This window comes from Mastomys coucha, unplaced genomic scaffold, assembly GCF_008632895.1.
Source record: "Mastomys coucha isolate ucsf_1 unplaced genomic scaffold, UCSF_Mcou_1 pScaffold22, whole genome shotgun sequence".
NCBI classification, from domain to species: Eukaryota; Metazoa; Chordata; class Mammalia; order Rodentia; family Muridae; genus Mastomys; species Mastomys coucha.
The window spans coordinates 50,570,163-50,579,793 of record NW_022196905.1 but is presented as its reverse complement, the minus strand read 5'-3'; the positions used below and the strand labels follow the sequence as shown (position 1 = coordinate 50,579,793).

The window sequence follows — 9,631 nt, the reverse complement described above, 5'->3', positions numbered from 1 at the left end:
GGCCTCGAACTCAGAAATCCACCTGCCTCTGTCTCCCAAGCGCTGGTATTAAAGGCGTGAGCCACCACTGCCCAGCTGGTATTTTTGATAAGTATATACTTTCCAGTTTGAATTTGTTTATCATTTTCTTAATTTCCCACAAAATTTCTTTTAATAATTATTATGGTAATACCTTTAGATCTCTACTTACTCTCATAGTAAACAACCCATTTCACTTAGTCTTCTGTATTAGTAGACTACATAATTCCTTTGGTATGTTATTAACCCCACTTGCTGTGTTATTTTTAGTTTCCAATGTTTCTTGGTTTTATCTACTTTTGACTCCAGTTTTGACAGTGTAGTCTTCCAATTTCTTAGCCATTAAATTTTTTTTATTAGATATTTTCTTTATTTACATGTAAATTTCTCCATCCCCAGTTTCCCCTCCAAAAAACAAAGAAACAAACAAAAACAACAAAAACAAACCCCTGTTGCCTACCCCCTCCCCAGGCCTGCCACCCCACCCTCTCCCACTTATTGGCCCTGGCATTCCCCTACACTGGGGCACAGAACTTTCCAGGACCAAGCTCTTCTCCTCCTATTGATGATCAAATTGCAATCCTCTACTATACACATACTGGCAGAACAATCAGACCCCTCCATGTGCGGTCCTTGGTTGGTGGGTTGGTGGTTGAGACCCTGGGAGCTCTGAGAGTACTAGTTAGTTCCTATTGTTATTCATCCTAAGGTGCTGCAAACCCCTCAGCTCCAGAGGTCCTTTCTCTAACTCCTTCATTGAGGACCCTGTACTCAGTTCAATGGATGGTTGTGAGCCTCTACATCTGCATTATTCAGGTACTGTCAGAGCCTCTCAGGAGATAGCTATATTTAGGCTGGCTAGACCCAGAAAGGAGGTAAATTTTTATTATTCTAAATTAACAAAGTAATTCTAGAAAAATTCAGTTAATAACTATTGAATCTCTGAATCAGAACTATTGCTTCTATTCCCTACCCATTTCCTCTAAACTCTTGACTAACTCATTATGGAACCAATCTGAACACTTCACTTTGATCAAATTCTATAGCCATTTTTTCTCAATTTTTCATTAAGGTCAATATAATTTCTGCTTTTTTTATTTCTTTGATATACTATATATACCTAGAGTTATATTTTTACTTGTTAGCAAAAGTTATGTTTTCTGCAAAGGTTTTAGAACTAATTATTAATATTACTGTTAATTATATTGAGTATGATTTAATATAATATTGAGCTATCCTTAAGCAGTCAATATGATGTTATTTCACTATGGGTATAATTGAGAGATTGTGTCTAAGACACTAGTTTTCACTATTGGATTGGTAAGTGCAAGAGTACCACTGTGGATTTAAAATTTTATAAATGAATTTGCTACTTGAATTCATGTAAAAAAGGTTTGAACTTGATATCAGGGATGTGTATATGTCATTACAGAAATTATTTAACCTCACTAAATTGAAAACACTTAAGATATGACCTATTAACTTATTATAATTTTCATTTCATTCTAAATGATTTTTCCAACTGTTCAGTATGTAGTGTTAACAATTTAGTGTACCGTTAGTGCATTTCCACAATCTATGAGAACTACAAAAAAATATACTGTTCTTTAGTTCTTCAAGATGATGCCTTGACATTTTCAAATAAATTGATATTTTAAGTATTTTTTTCTCCCCATTTCCTCCTACACTATGTTCCAAAATAAAAGCTTTATCAAATTTTACTAAAATTTCCAATGATTATACACCTGAAAATGACTCATCTAATTAACTTGCATGTAGATATCTAACCACAGAAGACTTATTTTGATAAATTCAGTTTGACTTAGTAAACAATGGTGTCATGGTCATAAATTCTCTGTTGTATTGTTTACTTTCTATTACATATAAATATCAGACCATTTGAAATATATTTTCATATATTCTTTTGTATTTTCTAGAAATATGCTCAACTGTGTTCTTTTCCATAAATAGAAGTGTTCTTTGCACCTGCTCTAAATACTGCTTCGTTTTATCTCATTCTCAGGTTCACAAACCCAAAGATATATTTTCAAACTTGTTTTTTGTCACTTGATTGATGATATCTATAGAAAGAACATGAGTCCCTCCAAAGTCATACATTTTTTCTTCTTGATCAGACTCTAACCTGACATTTGAAATCAAATTGAACAGAGGAAAAAGAATAAACTCAACAGCGAGATAAGCACTTATGAAGTGAGATATTGATAAACCCATTTTAAGTTGAAAATTGTGAAGTGAAAAAGCATCAAATATATTCATTTGCCCAAGCATCACATTTTAGTAACACTGAGCACATCATAGTGTACATGGTTCACCCTTCTGATCTAATTACTAATTATGAAATGTATAAAGCTTGCAGTGGCCACTAACATTGGTGCTATATAATGCACCATTTACCCACAGACTGGGAATGATCAGATTTCTAAATTCAAACTACTGATGCTACAGAAGAGCACACCTTTCAAAACATTAAAAGGGTAAAATCTATAAGTCTCTATCTGCAACTTGAAGTCTTTGTGGGAGAGTTGTAGAAGTTCATATGCTCACTGTTAAGAGTTTAGTATCAAATTTACTTGATTGCTGTCAGAGAAACTGTTTGCTGATATAACTACTACAAGATACCTGAAGACAAGTCCATCAAGCATTCATTCTCATTTCTGTAGTGTCTGTTTCTGAATTTTCAACTCTGCTCAACCCTATATAAGGATAATTATACAATTGAAAGGAAAAAATTGTATTTGTGTTTATACTTGGATTATACAATATTTTATCAATACAAACAGAATATGGCAAGAGCAGAACAATCCTTGTCAGAAGGTATAGATGAGACTGCAAATGACCTAAAAAATCTTCTTTCTCGTATAAGGCATCAGTAGGTTTTACTATAATTTTATTGAGAAATTTGTATATTTATACTTTGATCCAATCTATTCCCCTTAGTCCCCATGTAAAAAGCAGAGTGTGTTTTTAATTCAATAAAGTTTCAAGTAAAGAACAATTAACACTTGATAAAGGTGACATCACCAAATTGGACATACAAACCACCCGATAGAAATGGAATGGAGAAACCAGACCCCTCAGAGCTCCCAGAGACTAAACCACCAACCAAAGAGTTGGTGTTACTCATGGAAGGACCTATGGCTCCAGTTGCATATGCAGCAGAGGATGGCCTTCTCATGCATCAATGGAAGGAGAGTTCCTTACTCCTGTGAAGATTCAATGTCCCAGCATAGGGGAATGCTAGGATAGGGAGGGTGCGTTTGGGAGCACCCTCATAGAAGTAAGGGTATAGGGGATGGGACAGGGGTTTTCCAGAGGGGAAACTATGAAGGGGATAACATTTAAAATGTAAATAAATAAAATATCCAAAAAGCTTAATAAAAAAAGAAAGAAATGGAATGGAAAATTAAAGCTGAAAGCTGAGTATATGCTTTTCATGTCTAAATTTCTTCAACTGCTATCTCTGACATTTGGGAATATTTAATCTGAGAGTATATTATTTATCTGTCTATCACTATCTATCTATCTATCTATCTATCTATCTATCATCTATCCATCCTCTATCTATCCACAACCACACACCTATTTTTTCCTTTTACTTTGACTATCCATATACTTTATAAACTCACTCATTCAAAAATGAAAGTGTGGCTATTGTAGACAAGTCTCCAGATCCTATGGTACATAATTAGTGTAGTTGGAAGGATCTATGAGATGCCAGCTCTTATTTAAAGGTATCCATCTTATGGAAAATGAAAATGTGTATAGGCAGTGATGATAACAAATGATGAAAGGGATGATGGCAGTCTTACCTTGTAATATTACTGTCTGGGATGCTTTTAGTTGATCAGCATCTCCATGTGACAGTCTCCCTCATGGGAGTCTGCTGGATAATGTATTTGATTGGGTGTCCACTATCTTGTATCTGCTTGTTTAATTTTTTTCTTGAAGTTGCATTAGACTTATAAACTCACTTGTTTAAACTATAAGCTCAGATTTCTTGGGTCATTTTGGTAGAGTCTCCATATCCCTGTATATACAGGATCAACTTTGATCTTCTAGTTTCTCTATGTAAAATAATATCTTTGACTACTGAATCATGCTGGAATTTATTTGTATCACTTTTTTGATGCTTATATCATGACACCCTGCAAAACAGGTATCTGAGTTTGTCTTAAACAATAACTTCAAATGTTTCTACAGCTTATCAAAGACAGACTTTATACTGAATACTCTTAACCCACGAACTTACTTAATCAAGGATATATCATTTTATCTTCATTTTTGTAAATGAGAAAAATTAAAGCTTAAAAATACTAAACAACTTGACTAGAGCCAAGGATAAAGCCAAATGTTAAACCCAAAATCTATTAGAACATGGTGACCAGTGAGCTTTCTCAATAGAATAATAATAAATATTTTATCTTCTCTTTGTTCATATTCCTGAAAAAGTTACATTGTGCTCATCCTGAGACAGGGTTTTTAACTCAGTTTATATACTAAAAGTAACATAAAGTCTTTAAAATTCTTATATGTCAGAATTTACCTCAACTTACTTATAGGGTATGTGTTTAAAAGAGCTGAGTGACAAATAAAGTATCTTTACTACTTCAATAATTCTTCAAAAATAGCCTGGGTGTTGATCTAACTGCCTAGGATTTTGTCTAGTATCTATTGAACCAATGATTAAATAAGTGCACAACATAAATATATTTAATATATAAATAACCTGGATACTCTTATACAGGGTTATACAAACTACATGTTTATTGTGCTGAGTAACTTTATCATATTTTACAAGCAAGGGCCATCTGAAAAAAAAGAAATTCAATAATAATATTGACCTTTGGGAAAGTCTGTCAGGAATTTTTCTTGTTTAACAGTTGATGTGGGCAAACACAGGTCCCAGTAGTTAGCTCCATTCCTGACCATCTGGTTCTACATTACATAAAAGGTAGGCTAAGCAAGCCATGAAAAGCAAGTCAGGAACACTTTTTATCTATGGCCTGTGTTTCAGTTTCTGCCTCCCGGTTTTTTCCTTGAGTGCCTATCTTCATTTGCCTCAGTGATGAGTATGAACTGAGAGTTATATAATGAAATAAACACATTCCTCCCCATGTTGTATTTGGTCAGTGTTTAGTCACACCAACAGAAAAGAAAAATCACACACAAGCAGATACATACACACATACATACACACACACACACACACACAGAGAGAGAGAGAGAGGGCAAGAAAGAGAGAGAGAGAGAGAGAGAGAGAGAGAGAGAGAGAGAGGAAAGAGAGAAATGTAAAAAGAATCATTTATATGAAGAAGCTGATTTATTGATTTATATATCTTTGTTTTTGTTTCCATTTTATCAAAAAGCAATACAACAATAATTACCAAAACTTTTAAGGAGTTGAGTAAAATTATCAGAAATTTGCATTAGATTGGGGGAAGTAGTTTACATGGACTTAGCGATATTGAGAGTATGGAGTTCATATTACCTACCAAAAAATTATTACATTTTGCTACCATGAAAGACAAGAAATCTATGTGACTCTGAAAGGAAAAAAGTGCTGAAAAGAAAACATTGACATAATCTTCTCATATTACATGGTTAAACAATGACTTCTTGAAATTCTTAGGCAAATGGAATGATCTGGAGAATATCATCCTGAGTGAAGTAACCCAATCACAAAAGAACACATGGTATGAACTTACCAATAAGTGCCCAAAGCTCTTAATACCCAAGATGCAATTCACAGGTTGTGTGAAGCTCCTGAAGAAGGAAGATCAAAGTGTTAATACTTCAGTCCTTCTTAGAAGGGGGAACAAAATACCCATAGGAGGAGATACAGAGACAAAGTGTGGAGCAGAGACTGAAGTAAAGGCCATCCAGAGATTGTCCCACCTGGGGATCCATTCCAAACACAGTTACCAAACCCAGACACTATTGTGGATGCCAACAAGTGCTTGCTGACAGAAGGCTGATATAGCTCCCTCCTGAGAGGCCCTGCCAGAACTTGACAAATGCAGAGGTGGATGCTTACAGCCATCCATTGGACTGAGCACAGAATCACCAAAGGAGGAGTTAGAAAAAGGAATGAAGGAGCTAAAGAGTTTTGCTGCCACATAGGAAGAATAACAATATAACCAACCAGAATTCACAGAGCTCCCAGGAACTAAACCACCAACCAAAGAGTACACATGGAGGAACCCATGGGTCCAACCACATATGTAGCAGAGATGGCCTTGTTGGACATCAATGGGAGGAGTGGCCCTTGGTCTTGTGAAGGCTTGATGCTCCACTATAGGGGAATGCCAGGATGGGAAAACAGGAATAGGTGGGTTGGTGAGCAGGGGGAGGGGGAATAGGATAGGGGGTTTTCAGAGGGGAGATCAGGAAGGGGGATAACATTTGAAATGTAAATAAAGAAAGTATCTAATAAAAAAAGAAAAGAAAAAAATAAAAAAGAAAAGTGAAGGCCAGATGGGTACTATATTCATCTTCTCTTTATATTTGACACTGAACATGGCAAGTTGCCTCATGTTTCTGTGACTATGCTTTCCCACCATTAAGAACCTGCATTTCCTCTTAAGCCAATAAATTATTTTTCCTTAAAAAAAATCTAAACTTTAAATTTATCATAATTTGTTGTAAAGGACTATCACACGAATTGGACATTATTCATATCGTGGCAAGACTAGGAGAACTTTGTTCAAGAGTGTGGGCAGACATGTTGCAGACTGAATAAGTAAAGGAGAGAAGAGGATCTGTAGCTTGATAGGCTACAGATCAACATATGCCCAATTTTGAAGAGTGTGATAACATAATTACAAGACAGGGACCTGAGTGTATTAGTTTGCTGTATGCGTGTCAGTTTGCTGTATGTGACTGGTGGGTGATTCACTGATGATTATTTGAGAATCAGATAGTTATTCACATCTTCAACATAGTTAATTTGCAGTATGCATTTATACTAAGTACATATCAGTACGTTATTAGTTTTTAAAATGAGGCATGTTTGAAGCAAAATATTCTTCTTTAAAAATAAAATAATTTTTATTGGTTATTTTATTTGTTTACATTTCAAATGTCCCCTTCCCGGTTTCCCCTCTGCTAGCTGCCCCCCAATCCATTCCCTCCCCTGCCTCTATGATGGTGCTCCCCCACCCAACCATCCACTCTCACCTCACCTTCCTAACATCCCCCTAAGCTGGGGCATCGAGCCTCCACAGGACCAAGGTCCTCCCCTCCCATTGATGCCAGATTAGGCAATCCTCTGCTACATCTGCCATTGGAGCCATGAATCCCTCCATGTGTATTCTTTCATTGGTGGTTTAGTCTCTGGGAGCTTTGGGGGTGATCAGTTAGTTGATATTGTAGTTCTTCCTATGGAATTTCAATCCCCTTCAGCTCCTTTAGCCCTTCCCCTAACTTTTCACATGGGGTCCCCGTGTACAGTCTGATGGCTGGCTGTGAGCAACCTCATCTCTACTGGTCAGGATCTGGCAGAGTCTCTGTGGGACAGCTAAACCAGGATCCTGTCAGGAAGGGCTTCTTGGCATTAGCAATAGTGTCTGGGTTTGGTGTCTACAGATTGTATGAACCCCTTACTAATATATGAATTTCTTGGGGTAAGCATTCATAATGCTTTCATGAGGTGAGTTAGACTATGGGAAAAGATAAGTTATAGCAATGTAATTCAAGAAAGAGTATCATGACTGATGCAAACCTAAGAGTTGGCAAGGAGAATGTATAGAACACATTCAAGGGGAGAGGAACAAGTGAAAAGCTATAGCTTCCAGCAATATATTGATATCCCATTACCAATAAGTTCACCATGCAGCCAAAGTGGTCTCGAGCTGCAACATCAGATGATGTTTATATTATAGGATGTTGAGGATGCTTGAATAAAGTGAATGAGGTGCTCCAGATCAAAATCAGTCTACATGAGGCCAAGATCAAGAAAAGGTGTTAAGTTACAGAGTTATAAACCTTAACCGATGGTAAGAGCTCTTCATCTGTAGTGTTGGAGAAAAATGTACATGAATCCCTTTGCCAGAGGTAATAGTGAGTCATTGGGGAAAACAAAACAAATGAGGAACTTAAAAGAAGAAATTATTTTCATTCTTGACTGATATAGTAAGGTCTTATATTAATGTCTTATGAACTTAGGAGTCTAATTTGAGGTGTATTAAGATAAGGTAATTTAAATATTGTATGATAAGAACATGTCTTCATGCTCTTCTATTGATATCCCTGTTACAATTTCACCTGTCTGAATAAGTCTGGCCCAAATGGGTGTCTCCAGCCTGAACATGATTGTTTTTATTTTCAAATATTTTCAAATGCACCAATGGAGGAGTTTGCATACTTTCCTCATGTGGTCACAGTTGATCCTGAGACCATGCAGTGCTAACTTCCCAACCCCATTTGAGAAAGCTGCTTGTAAAATGTTTCTGTTCTTTTAAGTGGTGACATCACCAAGCACTGTGACACATTTCCTCAAACTACAATTCTTACTGGAAATTTTTTTTCTAAAAGCAGCATACATTCCCTCTGTTCCATTTAAATCATTTAAATACAGTATTCCAAGAAAGGCCTGTTCACTTCTTCAAAGATATAATTCAGAAACAATAACTAGAGTTGTAACTTACATATGACTTTATGTCTTTAGGTCAATAAAGAGCAAAATGGCTGAAGCATCCCAGAATTAACAGCCACAGAAAATGTCTAAGTAGTACTTAAAGTACAGAAGTAGTTCACAAAAGGTGAAAATAGGAATTAAATGAATTAGGATAAATGTACAGAATAGCTCTCAATCTTAAAAATTTAATTAGAACAGGAAATGCATAGACTGAGGGAAAAGAGAGGGATTATGATAAAAACAGTAAAATGCTCTATGGTTAGATCAGAGAGATCAGATACAGAGAGGAAATTGATATTATAAGAGAACTGGAATAGTGTCAAATGAAAAAGAATCAGATTTGGGAACCATTGTTATTATATAGTGTCATACAAAGTACTTAAATCAAAAAAAAGCAAATATATTTTAAACATCAAATATTATATTTAAAGGATGCAATGCTTCTACAGCCATACCACTCTGAACATACTGGATCTCGTCTGATCTCGGAAGCTAAGCAGGGTTGGGCCTGGTTAGTACTTGGATGGGAGACCGCCTGGGAATACCGGGTGCTGTAGGCTTTAAAAAAAAAAAAAAGGATACAATGCTCAGAAAAGATGCAATACTCAAAAATTATCAAAATTATTATTCTCAGAACAAAATTTTTGCTTGTAATTCTATATTCTTAGTTATTGGGAAGGCTAAGACGAAGGTATATTCACTTATAGGAATTTAAGACAAGTCTGGGACACACACACATACACACATACCTGTAGAGAGACAGAGCAGAGAGAGAGAGAGAGAGAGAGAGAGAGAGAGAGAGAGAGGGAGAATTTTCCCCCTCCAAACTTTCCCATTTATACTTCTATACTTTCTTGTTCTTGTAAAAATGTATGGCCACTTTTTTCATTGATATGTGTGTTCCTAAGTAAATAAACAGAGTCTCTCTCTCTCTCTTTCTCTCTCTCTCTCTCTCTC

The 9,631-nt window shown here is 35.9% G+C and overlaps 1 non-coding gene across 1 annotated transcript; it reads left to right on the top strand.

Annotated features, from left to right (window-relative positions):
* The first annotated feature begins 9,115 nt into the window (after positions 1–9,115).
* Positions 9,116–9,234, top strand: LOC116071498. Its single transcript, XR_004110927.1, has one exon. It is a non-coding gene; the product is annotated as a 5S ribosomal RNA (ribosomal RNA).
* The last annotated feature ends 397 nt before the right edge of the window (positions 9,235–9,631 follow it).